The sequence below is a fragment of the Chiloscyllium plagiosum genome, unplaced genomic scaffold (genome assembly GCF_037043375.1).
Source record: "Chiloscyllium plagiosum isolate Xiang-an unplaced genomic scaffold, Cpla_swu_hap1 HiC_scaffold_8, whole genome shotgun sequence".
NCBI classification, from domain to species: domain Eukaryota; kingdom Metazoa; phylum Chordata; class Chondrichthyes; order Orectolobiformes; family Hemiscylliidae; genus Chiloscyllium; species Chiloscyllium plagiosum.
Genome location: NW_028270146.1, coordinates 53,263,493 through 53,283,499, shown reverse-complemented (window position 1 = coordinate 53,283,499; position 20,007 = coordinate 53,263,493). Strand labels below are relative to the sequence as shown.

General features: G+C 40.5%; 1 protein-coding gene across 3 annotated transcripts in view; it reads left to right on the top strand.

The window, feature by feature from the left end:
• The window catches only part of nin (ninein (GSK3B interacting protein)), a 190,257-nt gene that overhangs the window by 60,897 nt on the left and 109,353 nt on the right, over positions 1 to 20,007 (top strand). The gene's annotated exons all lie outside the window — the stretch shown is intronic.

Genomic DNA, 20,007 nt, shown 5'->3' with positions numbered 1-20,007 from the left:
TGTTAGCTTGAGTGGACAGCTGTGATTTCATGTTGCATTTATATATTTTGATCCTTTTTCTAATTGAAAATGTAAATTCTGCCACGCTTGCAAATAAAGTAGAATTACAGAATCATTTAATTTGCGGTTTGTGCAAATGGTAGTTCTTCAACTAGAAGAACCGACCACCCTTTTGCTTTTGTATGTCCATTTCCAGTATTTATCCAGTTTTTAAAAAAATTATTATTGTCCCTTCTTGAGTAGCCAAGATCATAGAGTCATAGAGATGTACAGCATGGAAACAGACCCTTCAGTCCAACTCATTCATGCTGACCAGATATCCCAACCCAATCTAGTCCCACCTGCCAGAACTTGACCTATATCCCTCCAAACCCTTCCTATTCATATACCCATCCAGATGCCTTTTAAAAGTTACAACTGTACCAACCTCCACCACTTCCTCTGGCAGCTCATTCCATTTCGCACCAACCTCTCTGTGAACAAGTTGCCCTCTAGGTCTCTTTTATATCTTTCCCCTCTCACCCTAAACCTATGCCCTCTAGTTCTGGACTCCCCCACCCCAGGGAAAAGACTTTGTCTATTTATCCTATCCATGCCCCTCACGATTTTATAAACCTTGATAAGGTCACCCCTCAGCCTCTGACGCTCCAGGGAAAAAAGCCTTAGCCTATTCAACCTTTCCCTATAGCTCAAATCCTCCAACCCTGAAACATCCTTGTAAATCATTTCTGAACTCTTTCAAGTTTCACAACATCCTTCCAATAGGAAGGAGACCAGAATTGATGGTAAAGCATTCCATGTTCTAATGCCCTGTTGAATGAAAATATTTTAACACCCATTACTTATGATAATACATCTCTTTGTTATCAATTGTTCAACCAATGCAAGCAACTTCTTTGTTTACTTTTCCAAGTTTTGTTAATGTCTAATATGTCCCACCTTGGCCTCATCTGTTCCAAGAACAACGAGTTAGTGTGTTTTGGCTCTTTAATGTGATATCATATTTTCTTGAAGTCTATGTGTACAACCTCCATAGCAACAATTTTTTTTAACATTTACACTCTAACTACTTCAAGATATTCAATTCAAGTAATTAAAAGTACCCTTTCAAAATCATGATCCTTGTCCCTGATTAGCATATTTTATAGACTCTGGACATTTACCCAGAACTAAAGTAAAATTTGTTGGCCTCTATTATTTGGCTAATTCCTTTTCCTTTTCTTTATTATGAATATAATCCTTTCTGGTCTCCAGTACTTTGGCAAAATTCTTGTTTTCAAAGCTTCTGGAAGATTATGTCGCATGGCTTCATTATCTCCTTCTTGACTTCCTTCTTTAATTCATATTCAATCACAGGGCTTGGTGACCTTTCTGCTTTCAGTTCCATTCGTTTTAAGAAGTTCTAGCTTTTTTTGGCCTTTCATGTATATTGAAACATTACAAATGACAAATGGATAATTGACTTCGTTGTAGCTAATGTGTTGGTTAAACTAAATGCAATTAATCCACTGAATAATACTACACAGGCAATATTCACATGTGAGCATACAAATTAGGAGCAGGAGTAAGCTACTTGGCCCCTCAAGCCTCCTCCACCTTTCAGTAAGATCATGGCTGATTGGATTATTCCACATTTCTGTCCACCCTGATAAAAAAAGGGCTGAAAATTATCAAGAATCTGTCTCATCAATGCCCTGTGTAACTGAAGAATAATCTTCAATTCCCCTCACAATATACAATAATATTGTTTCATTGTTTAATGTACCAGCATTCTAATTTTTGCAGTTCATGCAGGAATATCAGATCTATAGGTAAATAAGGCATAAAAGAATGACTACAGTAAGATTAGGGCTTATCAAGAACAGCCATGGCAAGTTGTGCATGGAGCCAGAGGAGATAGGGAAAGCGCTAAATGAATATTTTTCGTCAGTATTCATATTGGAAAAAGACAATGTTGTCAAGGAACATACTGATAAACAACATACTAGACAAGGTAGGATTGAGGTCACAAGGAGGAGGTGTTAGAACTTTTGGAAAGCATGAAAATAGATAAATCCTTTGGGTCAGATGGGATTTAACCTCAGATTCTCTGGAAAGGCAGGGAGGAGATTGTCAAACCTTTGGCTTTGATCTTTATGTTGTCATTGTCTACAGGAATAGTATCAGAAGACTGGATTATAGCAAGTGTTGTTCCCTTGTTCAAGAAGGGGAGTAGAGACAACCCTGGTAATTATCGACCAGTGAGCCTTACTTCAGTTGTGGATAAAGTGTTGGAAAAGGTTGCAAGAGATAGGATTTATAATCATCTAGAAAGGAATAAGTTGATTGAGGATAGTCAAAACAGTTTTGTGAAGGGTAGGTTGTGCCTCACAAACTTTATTGAGTTATTTGAGAAGTTGACCAAACAGGTGGATGAGGGTAAAGCCATTGATGTGGTGTATATGGATTTCAGTAAGGCATTTGATAAGGTCCCCACTGTAGATGACTGCACAAACTACGGAGGCATGGGAGTGAGGGATCAGAGGAGATTTACTAGGATGTTGCCTGGTATGGAGAGAAGGTCGTACAAGAAAAGATTGAAAGATTTGAGGCTGTTTTCATTAAAGAGAAGGTTGAGAAGTGACTTAATTGAGACATATAAAATAACCAAAGGGTTAGATTGAGTGGACAATGAGAGCCTTTTTCGTTGTATGGTGATGGCTAGCATGAGGGAGCATAGCTTCAAATTGAGGGGTGATAGATATAGGTCAGATGCCTGAGGTAGTTTCTTTACTCAGAGAGTAGAAGGGGTGTGGAATGCACTGCCTGCAACTGTTGTAGACTCGCCAACTTTACAGGCATTTAAATGGTCATTGGATAGGCATATGGATGAGAATGGAATAGTGTAGGTTAGATGGGCATCAGATTGGTTCCACAGGGTGGCACAGCCAAAGGGCTTGTACTGCGCTGTAATGTTCTATATTCTACCTATCTGCATCTCAGAACTCTGCAATCTTTTACCATTTAGATAATATACTTCCTTTTTATTCTTGATGCCAAAATGGACAGATTCAGTTTCCCACGTTACATTCTATTTGCATTAGGATGCAATTTGCAGAGTAGTAGAGTCACTATCTCTGTGCCAGGAGATTTGGGTTCAAGTCCACCTATTCCAAAGGTATATAATATCATCTCACAACAGGTTGAGGAGGAAATCATCTACAAGACACCCATTCAACCTTCTTATATACTCTTCATAAGTTATTTTCCTAACTATCTTTGTGTCATCAGAAAATTTAGTAACTGTACTTTCAGTCCCTTCATCAAATTTATTTATTTATAAAAAGCTGATGCCAGATCTAATCCTAATCCCTTTGGCACACCATTCATTGTACCTTGCCAACCAGAAGAAGCCCCATTTATTCCCTATTCTCCACTTGCTGTTAACAAGCCTGTTTTCTATTCTTTCCCACATGCTACTCCTATACCACAACTCTATCAAATGCCTTCTACCTCTCTAAGCAAAGTACATTCACAGGTTCCCCTTTATCCACAATGCATTCTGCTTCAAAAGAACTCCAAAGAATTGTATCAACATGATTTGCCTTTCATAAAGCTTCTGCCTGATTATATATAGGATGTAAGTATTGTTTAAAAGGTGTGCATTTAAGCCGGTACTACTATATTGGTTAACTGTTTAAATATCATTAGTGTGGTTACTAAAAATAAATTATTGATATATTTCTTTAAGCTCTCTAATTTTTGTTATACTCACCAAAAATGATAAAAAGCAATGGATAGTTCTATCAAAACAATTGCAACAGGGTCTTATTTAAAATCTTCAAACATTGTTATTAATGCCTTTGCAAAAAAAAATTACTGTTCTGTGGCATTTTTTCTAACTTTGCACATTTTTTTGTATTCATTCATGGAATGTGGGTGCCAGTGGCTGGGCCAGCATTTATTTCCTATTCCTTTGAGTAGGTGCTGATGAGCTGCCTTCTTCTACTGCTACAGTCCATTAGGGAGGGAATTCAAAGATTTTAATCCAGCAACACTGTAGGAACGCTGATGTATTTCCAAGTCAGGATGACAAGTGGTTTGAAGGGGAATTTGCAAGTGGTGATATTCCTATGTATCTGTTGCCATTTCCCTTCTTGATGATATGGTAGGGGTAGCACAATGGCTCAGTGTTTAGCACTGCTGCCTCACAGCATGAAGGACCCAGGTTCGATTCCAGCCTTAGATGATTGTAGTCGGTAGTTTGTACGTTCTCCCCATGTTTGCATAGGGTCCCACCATGTGCTCCGGTTTCCTCCCACAGTCAAAGATGTGCAGGTGAGGTAGATTGGTCATGGTAAATTGCCCTGTAACGTCCAGGGATGTGCAGGCTAGGTGGATTTGCCATGGTATATGTGGATTTACATGCATTGGGTGGGGGTGTGGGTCTGGTGGGGTGCTGTACAGAGGGTCACTGCAGACTTAATGGGCTGAATGGCCTATTTTCGCACTGTAGGGATTCTACGATGCTGGTCATAGTTTGGAAGGTGCTATCTGAGGTATGTCGGTGAATTTCTTGTGTAGTATGTTTTGTAGATAGTGCACACTGCTGCTATTGAGTATCAGTTGTGAAGGAAGGGATGTTGTGGATGTGGTGCCAACCAAGTGGCTACTTTGTCCTGAATAAGGTCAGGCTTCTCAAGTGTTATTGGGGCTGCACTTATCCAGGCAACTGGGGAGTACTCCATCACATTCCTGACTTGTGGATGGAGCACAGACTTTGGGAGTCAAAAGGTGAGTCACTTTATTGCAAGGTCTTAGACTCTGGCCTGCTGTGGTAGTCACAGTACTTATATAACTAGCACAGTTGAGTTTCTGGTCAACTGTAACCATCAATGTAAATTGCAGAAGCTTTGATTTTGCAGTGATCTGGACAGTAGGTGAAATAAATCATGTGTTTACGGATGGGTTTAATAAAGAGGTAGTAAACAGGGGTATGGCAATTATGGCAGGAACGTTTGATTTCATGTGAGGTTTCAGAGACTTTTAAACAGCAGCCTTGAAATTAGTGATTTGTCCATTTCCATCAGGAGTTGCAATGCAGAGGTGTGTTTGGAGAACAGTTGCAATTGAATAAATATTTGAAATTAAATCTGCCCTCAGCAGATCCATCTGTTTAAAGTGGAAAGCAATAGTAAGATGTCCTCAGTTAGTTGTTACTACTCATCTTGAAGTTGAAATATTTGGGCTTAAGGTTGTCTTATTGTTGAGCTAAATGAAAGTGCAGCTATTACGGCCCACCCTTGCTCATTGTGAACATGTCATATAACAAATTCCAAAGTGTTTTACAAGACCGTATCAGCTGGTGTCATTCAACCTGGAATTATTTGTTTCGTTTTAAGTGTTTTTATTGCCATGGTGCTGTGATGGTATTGTGTAATTCGTCTGTCTGCAGCCTGAATAGTACACTCCACCCTACCTGAAGAAAAGTCATTGTTTATGGTTATCTGTGAAGTATGAGGAAAAATAATTGCCAAATTCTCATGTAACATATTGTGGTGATTAGCAAGGATAATATTGCTTGCATTATCATGTACATAAACCAAGACAGAGCCTGCAAGGCCCTGTCTTTCTGTTATTTCACTTTTCAGCCAGGTTTTCTGCTCTGTCATTGTATTATACTTTTGGTTTCTAAAACTACAGGTCAAAACCTCCAAATCTCAGTATAATGGCAAATTACAGTCATGAAGCTTTCTGTTGTTAATACTGTCCAGCTGTTAGTAGTGAAAGCTACTGAAATTTTATATTCTGGTTTCTACACAAAGACTTCATATAGTACTCATAGTGTGCCTCAAGATGTGACATTATTATCTAGCTCATATGTGCACCATGTTCTAATTCTACAAAACTCATCAATGCATGAAAACCTGTGCCCTCAGTGACACTTATGGTTCATATGTTCATAGTGATCATAAGGCTTATCAGCTCCATTAATTTTTCAGTACATTGAATGTTGCATTCTCTTGAGCTAACAGAAACAAATGCTGCCAGTTCCATATCATTTTTGCCTTTTGTATTTCAAAAAACAAAAGGATATTTAAACTTTAAATGGCTCATCATTGTGCCAGTGCTGTTTACATAGCTCAGCACTGCAAACACAATTTATATTTAAGAATATTTTCCTCCCTTGTTTGAAATTATTCCTTTTTGGTCACTCCATCAGAATACAGATGTACTTTCTGCAGTAGAAAATAATTTTTCAAAAATGGCAATAACCAATAAGTAATGTAATTGTTGAATAACAATGTCACAAAATTATTTCACCAATCTCTTTTAAACATGAACTGCAATATATATTGGTGCCAAGACCAACATTTATTGATTAATCATTTACTATTTTCCATCCATAATTACCTTGAACTTTTCTTAAATGCCCTGAATAATGTTTTTAATACTGCTTTCTAGCATCTTCCTCCCTCACTTTTTGAATACAGCATACTGTTGGGGGAGATGGCTCACCAGGGGAAGGCACCAGTAGCCAGGTTCATGGCACCATGGCTGGCTCTGCTGTACAGAAGGGCAGGAAAAAAAGTGGAAGGGCTATAGTCATAGGGGATTACATTGCAGGGGGAGTAGATAGATGTTTCTGTGGTTGAAAATGAAACTCCTGAACGGTATGTTGCCTCTCAGGTGCACGGGTCAGGTGTGTCTTGGATAACTGCAGAAAATTCTCAAGGGGGAGGGTGAACAGCCAGTTGTCGTGGTGCATATCAGCCCAATGGTATAGGTAAAAAACAGGATGGGGTCCTACATGAACAATTTAGGGAGTTAGGAACCAAGTTAAAAAGTAGGACATTTGGAATACTGCGTACAGTTCTGGTAACCACATTACCAAAAGGATGTGGATGTTTTGGAGAGGGTGCAGAAGAGGTTCACCAGGATGTTGCCTGATATGGGGGGTGCTAGCTATGAGGAGAGGTTGAGTAGATTAGGATTATTTTCATTGCAAAGAAGGTGGTTGAGAGGGGACCTGAATGAGGCCTACAAAATCATAGGAGGTGTAGACAGGGTGGACAGCAAGAAACTTTTTCCCAGAGTGGAGGACTCAACTAATAGGTGTCATGAGTTAAATGTGAGAGGGGAAAAGTTTAGGGGAGATATACGTGGAAAGTGGTGGGAGCCAGGAATGCGTTGCCAGCGGAGGTGGCAAGAATGGGGATGATAGCGTTATTTAAGATGTAGCTAGACAGATACATGAATGGGCAGGGAGCAAAGAGATACAGATCCTTAGAAAATAGATGGCAGATTTAGAGGATATGGATCGACACAGGCTTGGAGGGCCGAAGGGTCTGTTCCTGCACAGTAATGTTCTTCGCGTTGAGTTAAATTGCTATTTTCCAATCTAATAAAATCTTCTTGAACCAAGGGATTTTTGTAAAATTAAAATTATATAGCACATAATCAGACCCTTCGGTCCAACTTGTTATGCTGACCAAGTTTCCCAAACTAAATTAGTCCTACTTGCATGCATTTGATCCATGCCCCTGTAAACCTTCCCTATTCATGTACCTGTCCAAATGTCTTTTTAAATGCTGTAACTGTACTCCCTTTCAAATCTTTCTCCTGTCACCTTAAAAATATGCCCTCTAGTTTGAATTCCCCTGCTCTAGGGAAAAGATCATTACTATTCACCTTATCTATGCCCCTCATGATTTTATAAACCTTTATAAGTCACCCCTCAACCTCCTACACTCCAGTAAAGAAAGGTCCAAGTATATCCAGTCTCTCCTTATAACTCAAACCCTTCAATCCCAGCAACAGCCTTGTGAATCTTTCTGAGCCCTCTCCAATTTAATAATGTCCTTCCTATAGCAGGGTAACCAGAACTCTACAGAGCAGTACAACCACAAAAAATGACACCCCAACTCCGAAATTCAATGGACTGAGCAATGAAGGCAAGCATGCTTCTTAACCAGCCTGTCTATCTGTGCCTCCACTTTTATAGGACTATGTTCCTGAGCCCAATTTCCCTGGTGATTGCAATTTTCTTCAGCTCCTGCCTTCTTTCTCTTTTCAGAGTGTGCCATATTGTTGAAACTATGTATGTTCTGAAATTCCACACATCATTTTTCATATATGGAACATGTGGGATGGGACCAAATTTTCCTCTGGGACTGGGAAAACCCAACCTGTGCATCTTCACAGCTCCCAAACTGCACACCTGACATACATGTGACTCTATGTGCCATTTTTGTCTTTTCACACAGAGCAGTTTCCACACCACACTTGAGTCCATGATGTGTGTGTGTGAGTGCGGAGAGGGGCCATATAAAGGATAGCCTCCATTCTCGCAATCAGGATCTCAGCTCCCAGTATTGTTTAAAACCACCATTAATCTTACCCATGCCCTCTCAGATCACCATGTCAACAACCCATGCCACCATTATGTCCATGTATCATTCATGTCCCTCACATTATTCATGCTTGATCTACAGACCCTTTGAATATTACATAGCCATTCACCCAGCCTACACTATGCACAGGCCTCCAATTCTATGCAATATTGTTAGAAAATACTTTGCATTCCTTCAGATGGGGTGGAAATAAACTAAAAAAAACACTGCCATTCATCGATACTGAGAAAATAATGTTATCTGATGCGGAAACCTGTAATTCTATTCGTTTGTTCCAACAAATTTGAAAGTATAATAAAAGGACAATCTGTTATTGCAAGTTATTGAAACTGTCATCCATTCACATAGGAATGGAACAATCATTGCACTGAAGCAGGTTAGTATTTGTAAGTAAACTAAATCTTGATAATAACCAAAGCCATGTGAGAGACAATAGGCAAGAGGCAATATAATTCTAGTTTTCCAGAAAGCCAGTGTGTTCAAATAGTGCTTGGCATCTGATGCAATTTTATTTCAATTTTAAAATCTTTTCAAAATATTAATAGTGATTATATTATCATCACAATCAGCAATCATCACAAAACTAATCACATTTACTAATATTCTGTAGGGAAGAAAATCTGCCATGCATACTTGGGAGTGTCATAGAGTCATAGAGATGTACAGCATGGAAACAGACCTTTCGGTCCAACCTGTCCATTCTGACCAGATATATCAACCCAATCTAGTCCCACCTGCCAGCACCCGGCCCATATCACTCCAAACCCTTCCTATTCATATACCCATCCAAATGCCTCTTAAATGTTGCAATTGTACCAGCCTCCACCACTTCCTCTGGCGGCTCATTCCATATCCGTACCACCCTCTGTGTGAAAATGTTGCCCCTTAGTCTCTTTTATATCTTTCCCCTCTCACCCTAAACCTATGCCCTCTAGTTCTGGACTCCCCACCCCAGGGAAAATACTTTGCCTATTTACGCTAACCATGCCCCTCATAATTTTGTAAACCTCTATAAGGTCACCCCTCAGCCTCTGACGCTCCAGGGAAAACAGCCCCAGACTGTTCAGCCTCTCCCTATAGCTCAAATCCTCCAACCCTGGCAACATCCTTGTAAATCTTTTCTGAACACTTTCAAGTTTCACATCTTTCCAATAGGAAGGAGACCAGAATTGCACGCAATATTCCAACAGTGGCCTAACCAATGTCCTGTACAGCCGCAGCATGACCTCCCAACTCCTTTTCTCAATACTCTGACCAATAAAGGAAAGCATATCAAACGTCTTCTTCACTATCCTATCTACCTGCGACTTGGCATTTCCAAGGAGCTATGAACCTGCACTCCGAGGTCTCTTTGTTCAGCAACACTTCCTCGGACCTTACCATTAAGTGTCGTACATATAGCAATGTAGTTAACTGTTAAATGCCATAGAGTCATTGAGCTACACAGCATGGAAACAGACCTCTTAATAGTCTAGCAAGCAGCAAGTTCAAAGGCAGTTAAGGTTGGGCAATTTAATACTGGCCTTGCCTGTGTGATGCCCACATATCATGAAAGATTAAAGATCTGTGAAGAAAACACAGACGTTTGAGGATTCTAATGACATTCCAAAATTACTAAATATTCAATGGGCAAAAGGAATAGAGAAAATTAACTACAATAACTATTACTAGAAAAATAAATATAGGGAAATTAATGGGAAAAGAAAATGGATAAGTTCCCTGGATCAGATGGGATGCTCTAAGACATTAAACAAAGTAGCCACAGAGGTATAAATACACTAGGAGTAATCTTCCACAAGTCCTTAGATTCAGGAAAAGTCACAGAGAATTAGAAACCTGCCGGTGTAATGTCTTTACTTAAAAAGGAAAGGAGATGAAAAGACAAGTAACTGTAGGCCAGTCAGCTTAATGTCTGCTATTGGGAAAATGTTAAGAGTTGATTATAAAGAATGTAATCGCAGAGTATTTAGAAATACATAAGATGGTTAAGCAGTGTCAGCATGGCTTCATAAAGGGGAAATTATGTATGCAAATTTTACTAGAATTCTTCGAGGAGGATAGATAAAGGAAAAGCGTGGGTGTAACATCATTGGAATTTCAGAACATGTTTGATAAGCTATCAGACATTAGACTATTTAATAAGATAAAAGGCTATGGTGTTGGAGGTAGTATATTAGCACAGAAAGAGGATTGGCTAACTAATAGATGACACAGAGTTGGGATAAGAGGGGCATTTACAGGATGGCAACCTCTAACTAGTGGTGTGCCCCACAGATATATTGATGCTCTGGATGACGACAGTGAATATATTGCAGCCAAGTTAGTAGATGACAAACATGCGTGGGAAGGCAGTGGTTGGGATGACACAAAGAATCTGCAAAGGGCTATAGAACAGGTGAAGCGAGTGGGCAGAACTTGGCAGATGGAGTATAATGTGGGAAATGTGAAGTTTTGTACTTTGCCAGGAAGAATAGATAAGCTGAATAATATTTAAATGAAGACTGCAGAAAACTACAGAACAGAGGGATTTGGGAGTTTTTGTCCATGAATCACAAAAAGCTAGCATCTGAGTTTAATGGGTAATTGGGAAAGCAAATGCAATGTTAGCCTTTATTTCAAAGGGAAGCATTGCTACATGCCCCTCATGGTTCATCCCCTACCTGGTTTTGTCATCTGCAAACTCGGAGACATTATACTTAGTTTCCTCACGTAAATCATTAATATATGTATAATGTATCAATCCAAGCACTGTGGTGTCCCGCTATTCACTGGCTGCCACTCAGAAAAGGACCAGTTTATTCTTCTGCGCTTGCAAAGGTGGAGATTTAATTTTGGGGTCAGGAGCTAGCAGGAGTCTGGCCTCCACCCTCTGAAACAGTTTGGACACAGCCACAGGAGCTGCCGAGTGTGACACCATGCCACATTATATATTCATGGTTGAGAGCCAAGACATCAATTAATCTGTTGAAATAGTTGGGAGAGTGGTGCAGGAAGATACTCCCACAACATTTGAGAAGCATCTGGATGAATACTTAAAATGCCAACACATTGTAGGCAATGAACTAAGTGCAGGTAAATGGGATTAGAGTAGTTTGGTGTTTGTTGGTCAGCAAAGGCATGCTGGGCTGAAGAGCATGTTTCTGTGTTGTAATACTCTATGAATCTGTGACAAAGGGGAAGCTGTGCTTGATTGATAGCTCTTTCTCTCAGCTCTATTTTGTTAATTGTTCAGCCTATTTACACCAGATAAATGGCTATCAAGTATTTTCTGCTATTATTACTTCAAAGGTTAGTCGATTTTTAACATTTTAGAGGGCTAAAGTTAAAGCAGTTTAGTTTTCCTAGAAAATTATACATGACTGATGTTCTTATAAGGTTTTCCAGTTCATGCCTTTGTTACTATTGGGTTCATTGCCTCTGTGCAGAGAGTACACAGGGTAAATGGTCATGGACGCGCCACAGGTAACATGGAGAGTATCAGAAGGCTACTGAAGATGGGTAGAAGTGACTAGGTTGGCAGTGGGGCATGGGTAAGTCCTTCCAAATATATCATTCAAAAGGCTTCTGATTATAATACACGAGGAAATGTCTCTCTCTGCAAATGGAGCTGGACACATTGGAAGAGCAGGAAGTGAGGTCACAGACTGACCCAGCCTTCTCCCTTATCCCTCACTGATGAAAATTGCAGTTCTGGGAATCCCAGAATTGGGCCTTTGATGCCATGTCTGAAGGACTGCAGAATCTCCCTGATTCCATTAAAATCCAATTGATCAGCCCTTGTTACCCAAATCCGCTTTTTTCTCATCTCTAAGATAACCAGGCTACTTTAGATTAACCCTTGGAACCATGCTCAGGAATCTTTATCTTTCACACTTGTACTTTTGCCAGGAAACTTAAAACATGAAACTACACACTTATACGTGTATTCCAAGTCATCAGTGATTTTGAATTGTGGGATGGAGTTGAAAGTTTTAAGATATTACAAACAATTTAATCAGAGAAAAATAAGAATTCCACTTATTTAGATTAACTGTACATGAAAGTGAATGTAAGTTGCCAAAACTTTGCTCTGGAAATTTGACTTCTCAGGTACACATATGGAAATAGCAATGTTTCCTCTGAGCCAAAAGGTCTGGATTCCAGTTCCATCTGTGTCTGATGTTTGTCATAATCTGTAGATGCTGGTTAAATTATTTTGACTTCTCATGAGATACGAGATGTCAATTATCTATAAATTTAGTGTTATCTCTATTCAGATAGTGAGTATTAATTGGAAATTCATATGTGTGCCGTTATATACATATATAGCAGCAGATCCACACCCAGGTGTCTTTGGAGAGGTAGCTCATGGTGTCAACTGGCATTGTTAAGGCCTTTCACAGCTGATGGACTGCGAGAGGGCATGTGTGCATTACCTCCACCCAGAATGACAATTTTAAATTAAATTAATTTTGCTTTTACAATATTCCCTTAAGGGATTGTAAACATTTAATTTGGTTTAATTTAAATTTGGTTTTTCAACGTGTATATTGGAGCAGATTCCATGCTGAAAAGATTCTCATTTGGACCAAACTGTGCATTGGCTGGGGCCTCAAACTCTCCCTTGCAAACCCATTTACCAGACCTGAGTATTTTTGAGGAAATTCCCTCTGTGCCAATTCATTGGTTGTGTGGGGATTGCTGTATGAGCTGCTACTGCATACCCTCTACTTCCTCATCCTCATCAGCTGTCTGGACATGTCCATGGTCAAACTGCTGTCCGTACGAGATAGAACCCCACCCCACTCCCACTTACACCATAAGTGGGTAGCACTCAACACAGCAGTATGGTGCAATGGATGATAAAGAGCACCACCTGTGTTATTTTGAGGCCTGAAGGGTTTGTATTTCATGTGTACACAGGTTGTGCACATTTACACCTCTTCTATTTTCTGAGGGGGCTGCTACTTAATTTTTTGCAGCAGTTCAGCCCCATCCTTTTAAGCTTTGGTCACCTCGTGCAACTATGGGGGGAGGGGGAATGTAGGGACACGCAAAACGCTGGATTACCTCCTGGATAAAGATGGCCGTGGATATCTCCGTGGGAGCAGGCCTTTGAGGTCTTGTTAAACTCAACTGTCTGCTTTACTTCTACCGTTCTGCCCATGCTTGGGTAACCCTGGAGAGGATCCATGCTGTCTGGACTCAGATGCTGAATTACATTATCTCTCCAGACAGCAATATTTTAATTCAACTTTTATATTTCATGTGATTTTTTTATTACCTATACCTTTAAGCGACTGTCACCTATAACTTTTTAAAATTTTATTTGATTTGATTAATTTGCTTCAAAGGAGTACACAGGATTTGGTGGTGGGAGGTGGGGTTTGATATGCAATGTGTGCCTCTATAAATAAAATTTTCTCAACATACAACTGGTTATGCACATACTGCGTTCCATCCTTTCCTGCCTAGCTATCTTAGTTCTAAAAACAAACATTGAATTGTCTAGTTCTCCTGAATTCAAAGCCAAATGATCGAAAGTAAGATTCACATAAATAAAACCAAAATTTTTATTTTGTTTTTGAGGTCGCCAGGCAGTTAATATCTGAATTTATAACGAATGAACTTAAATAGTATTCTTTTAGATCACAATTTTCATAGAGAGAAGAAAAAGACATTTGACAATCTTGTGTCATCCAGAAAGATCTTTTAGATCCCCTTGACTCAAACCTAACTATTTTATAAATGGAGTCATAGAGATGTACAGCACGGAAACAGACTCTTCAGTCCAACTTGTCTATGTCGATCAGATATCCTTACCTAATCTAGTCCCACTTGCCAGTACCTGGCCCATATCCCTCTAAACCCTTCCTATCCAGATGCTTTTTAAATGCTGGAATTGTACCACCACCTCCTCTGGCAGTTCATTCCAATCCCGCACCATCCTCTGCGTGAAAATGTTGCCCCTTAAATCCCTTATAAATCTTTCACTCTCACGTTAAATGATTCCATAGTTTTGCTCTTGTTAATCTACACAGAAATCTGTTCCATGTGTCGATCGCTCTTTCAGTAAGAGAAGGTCTGCTTCATTTTTTCTTACATTTGTCTCTAGCTAGTTTGAATCTGTACCCTCTGGTATGCTGTCATAAATATATTACACTTGCATTTTACCATTTGTACACTTCATGTCTCTGTAAAGTTACACCTCTTTCACTTTCTTTCAAGACTATAAAAATACATTTCTCAACTGCTCAAAATGCAATATTTTGATGTGAAGAGGTCAGTATTGTGATTCCTTTCTGAACCATATCTAGGGCAATCAATGGAGTACTTCAATCGTGCGGCTTGATCCTGCTTCAGACCATAACAATAGCCCCAAGGGAGGGTGTTTCACCACAGATAAAGCTGAATCCTTCTAAAATATCTTGCTCAATTAGTTGTGTCTGGGTATGCAGGTGAAAGGAGAGAGTGAAAATTGCAGCTTGGAGCAAATTCTTTGATCACAGGTTTATCCAGAATCCACTTTATTAATAGATGCCTAATTAACATATTATAAAGAATTTTTAAGGATATGGAAACTTGATTGGCAATGTGGCTAATGTATCATATAGAATGTGTTTTTTGTTTCCTACACACTTACAGTCACCAGAACAGAGGAATTGAGTGGAACATCAAATGAAAGTATTTTAAATTTAAAAAGGGATTTGGAATCATGATATAAATATTCACTGCCAAAGGGGAATAAATTTTGCATTGTCACTAGAAGCAGAAAGGGAGAGGTTAAAGATTTTTATTTACTGTGTTCATCCATAACTGGCCCTGTAGCCTTGGGGACCATTCTGAAAATATTGCAGTACTCCTTTTGTTGATTTGTGTTGCTGGGATAATTAACCAGGTAGCTAATACTCTCTAGCAACATCTTGAATAATGGGAAATGATGGTCAGTGTCCCAAAGTATCATATTATAAGTTTGTATGGCTCAAGAGTATTGACTGGTTACGAATTAATTTCAGTCATTGAAATCTAGGTTAATGCTAATTTCAGCTTGAGTACAGTCCCCTAGAATTGTGTGAAAAAAGGAGCAAGACACTTTGGTTCATCTTCAATAAATGCAGAATTATAACATAGGTCCGTTGTGAAATACAGTATTTCCAAATAGTCATTGTTTGTTGTTCAGAATTCCGAGACACGTTACAAAGTCATTAGAGTTGTGCAGCACAGAAACTGACCCTTCGGTCCAAATCATCCATGCCGACCAGATATCCTAAATTAATCTAGTCCCATTTGCCAGCACTTTGCCTATATCCCTCTAAACCTTTCCTATTCATGTACCCATCCAGTAATTGAAGAATTGCTCTATCCAACATACAGTCTCCATGAAGTGAGTTTATGGCAAAAAGGAAAAGGAGCTTGAAGGAAGGAGAGCTCTGGCCTTTAACCTGTCACCATGTATGCTAAAGAGGAAGTCATTCTGATAATGAACACCCTGTTAGCTGAAATCCATGACATGAGAATCTGGATTATTTGAAATAGTGTGAAGGGTAAACCTGATTTGTGGCACTGGACAAGAATGTCAAGCACCTCAAGGGGGCTAGTACAAAACCAACTTTAAAAGGAGAACTTCCATAACATGGAAAGTACATTCCCGGTATAATACTGGGTCAAGAAACCCTGAGGCTTGGTACAGCAGCTGTTGAGAAGCACCTGATTAAAAATGAAAAGACATTCCCGTATCCAGAGTTGTTAACTACCATATTAAATTCCTGCTGTATCTAGTAGATCCATTGGTTAATGACAGGTTGTTTCTGTACAGCTCACAACAGAAACTCAGAACCAAGTACACTTTCAAGAGATGTTCAGTCATATTAAACAGGTCCTTTGTACTCTGTGGCATCATTTGTTTTTTAATCACTCATGGAATGTGGATGTAACTGGCTGACCAGCATTCGTTGGCTGTCCCTAGTTGCCCATGGTGGTGAGCTGCCTTCTTGAACCGCTGCAATCTACATCGTTGAGCTACAATACACTCAGGGAGGGAATTTGAGGATTCTGACCCAGCAACAGTGAAGGAACAGTGAAATATTTTCAAATCAGGAGGTCAGTGCATCCTGTAGATAGTACACACTGCTGCTACTGAGCATCAGTAGTAGAGGAAGCGGTTGTTTATGGATGTAGTGCCAATCAAGCTGGAGGCTTTGGCCTGGATGATGTCAAGCTTCTTGAGTGTTGTTGGAGCTGCAGTCATCCAGGCAACTGGGAAGTATTCCATCACATTACTGGCTGTAGATGGTGGACAGGCAATTGTGGGGAGTCAGGAGGTGAATTACACGCTGCTGTGTTTCTAGCCTCTGACGTGCTCTTGTAGCCACTGTGTTTATGTGGTGAGTCGAGTTGAATTTCTGGTCAATGATCACCCTAAGGATATTGATAATAGGGATTCAGTGATGGTAACACCATTGATTGTCAAGGAATGATGGTTAGATCGTCACTTACTAGAGATGGTAACTACCTGGCATTTGTGAGGTGCAAATGTTACTTGCCACTTGTCAGCCAAGCCTGAATATTTTCTTGTTGCATTTAAACATGGACTGCTTCAATATTTGAGGAGTTATGAATGGTGCTGAACATAGTTTAATCATCGGCAAACCTTCCAATTTCTGACCTTATGATAATGGGAAGGGTCATTGATCCAGCAGCTGGAAATGATTGGGCCTAGGACAATGTCCTGAGGAACTCCTGTAGACATGTCCTGGAGCTGAGATGACTGACCTCCAACAACCACAACCATGTTCCTAAATGCCAGTAATGACTCCGACAAGTGAAGAGTTTGCCCCTTGATACGAACTGATTCCAGTTTTGTTATGGCTTCTTATTGCCACACTTGGTTGAATGCAATCTTGATGTCAAGGTCAGTCACTCACACCTCACCTCTGGAATTCAGTTCTTTTGTCCATGTTTGAACCAAGGCTGCAATGAGTTCAGGATCTGAGTGGCCCTGGCAGAAACCAAACTGGGAGTCACTGAGCAGGTGCTGCTTAATAGCACTGTTGGTGATATCTTCCATTACTTTATGGTCAATGAAGAGTAAACTGATTGGGACTGTGATTGGCTCAGTTGGAATTGTCCTGCTTTTTGTGTACAGTACCTAAATGGGCAGTTTTCCACATTGTGAGGTGAATGCCAGTGTTGTAACTGTACTGGAACAGCTTGGCTAAAGGAGTGGCAAAATCTGGAGCAGTCTTAATATTATTGCCAGACGTTGTGTCAGGGCCCATAGCTTTTGTGGTATCTAGTGTCCCCAACCATTTCTTCATATCACATGGATTGAACTGAATTGGCAGAAAGCTGGTATCCGTGATGCTAGGGACCACTGGAGGAAGCTGAGATGGATGATCCAGTCGCACTTCAGGCTGAAGATTGCTGCAAATGTTTCAGCCTTATCTTTTGGACTGATCAGTCATTGGGGATGGGAATATTTGTGGAACCTTCTTCTGCAGTGAGTAGTTTGATTGTCCGCCACCATTCATGACTGGATATGGCAGGACTGCACAGCTTAGTTCTGATCCATTGGTTGTGGACTCACTTAGCTCTATCTATCACTTAATCACTTCCTACTTTTGGCATGCAAATAGCCCAGTTTGGTGGCTTCACCAGATTGACACATCATTTTTAGGTATGCCAGGTGCTGCTCCTGGCATGCCCTCCTGCACTGTCCAATGAACCAGGCTTGATCCCCTGGCTTGATGGTAATGGTTAAGTGGGGATATGTGGGCCATGAGTTTGCAGATTGTGCTGGAGTTCTACTGCTGTTGATGGCCCACAGCTCCTCATGGATTCCCATCTTCAGTTGCTGGATCTGGTTAGACTAGGTTCCCTACAGTATAGAAACAGACCATTTTGGCTCACAGGTCCACACCAACCCTCAGAAGAGTAACCCACCCAGACCCATTTCCCTCTGACTAATGCACCTAACACTATGGGCAATTTAGCATGGCCATTTAACCTGACCTGCACATCTTTGGACTGTGGGAGGAAACTGGAGCACCCGGAGGAAACCCACACAGACATGGGGAGAATATGCAAACTCCACACATTCAGTCACCCGAGGTGGGAATTGAACCCGGGTCCCTGTGAGGCAACTGTGCTGGATCTGTTCAAAGTCTGGCATATATTATCAGACAACATGATGGAGGGTATTCCTAATATGAAGATGGGACTCTGTCTCCACAACGACTGTGTGATGGTCACTGTTACTAATACTGTCATGGACAGACGCATCTGCAGCCAACAGATTGATAAGGAAGAGCTGACATATGTTTTTCCCTCTTGTTGGTTTCCTCACAACCAGCTGCGGACTCAGTCTAGCAGTTATGTCCTTTAGGGCTCGATTAGCTTGATCAGTAGTGCTGCTGCTTGCCACTCTTGGTGATGGACATTGAAATCCCCCATGCAGAGTACATTTTGCGCAGTGCCTCCTCTGAGTGGTGCTCAACATGGAGGAGTACAGATACTTCAGCCAAGGAAGGACAGAATGTGGTAAACAACAAGAGCTTTGCTTTCCCATGTTTAACCTAAAGCCTTGAGACTTCATGAGATCCGGAATCAATGTTGAGAACTCCCAGAGCAACTCCTTTCAGACTGTATACCACTGTGATGCCACCTCTGCTGGAACTGTCCTGCCAGTGGAACAGGACAGATCCAGGGATAGTGACGGTGGTGTCTGGGACATTGTCAGTAAAGTATAATTCTGTGATTATGACTATGTCAGTCTGTTGCTTGACTAGTCTGTGAGACAGTTCTCCCAATTTTGGCACTAGCCTCCAGATGTTAGTAAGAAGGACATTCCAGCAGCGCGATTTGCTTATAATGTTGCAGAGTTAATTAAGGAATGGTATTTTTGAGAACGCTTACCTCTGTTCACAATCACGCGACATCCTACGCTCCAATGAAAAAAGTCCCAGTCTATCCAACCTATTTTCATAACTGAAACTTTTGTTGATAAATATGATTTATACCTCCATTCAGGCTATGCTATATTTTGTGGTGGAGTTTTAGGTGATTTTTGAGTGATTGTGAGTGATATTTGTTGCTGGTCTGCCCCAAACCCCACCTTTCCCATAGGCCTCATTATTTCTATTAAGTGATTTTTTTATTATGGTGTTATAGGAGAACTACCTGTGCATCAGTATAACTTGGATATAGTTATTATCATGCAATAAATCACATCTTATGTGAAACAACAACCTCTTCTTGTTAAACGACCAAGTGATTTCCCTGTACAATACAAGAATAAGCAGGCCCTGAAGATTCCTGATCTGAAAGAGGATAGTAGCAGCAAATCTATCTTATAGGGAGCAGTAATTAGATTAGATTACATTACAGTGTGGAAACAGGCCCTTCGGCCCAACAAGTCCACACCGCCCCGCCAAAGCGCAACCCACCCATATCCCTACATTTACCCCTTACATAAAACTACGGGCAATTTAGCATGGCCGATTCACCTGACCTGCACATCTTTATGACTTGTGGGAGGAAACCGGATCACCCGGAGGAAACCCACGCAGACACAGGGAGAACATGCAAACTCCACACAGTCAGTCGCCTGAGGCGGGAATTGAACCCGGGTCTCTGG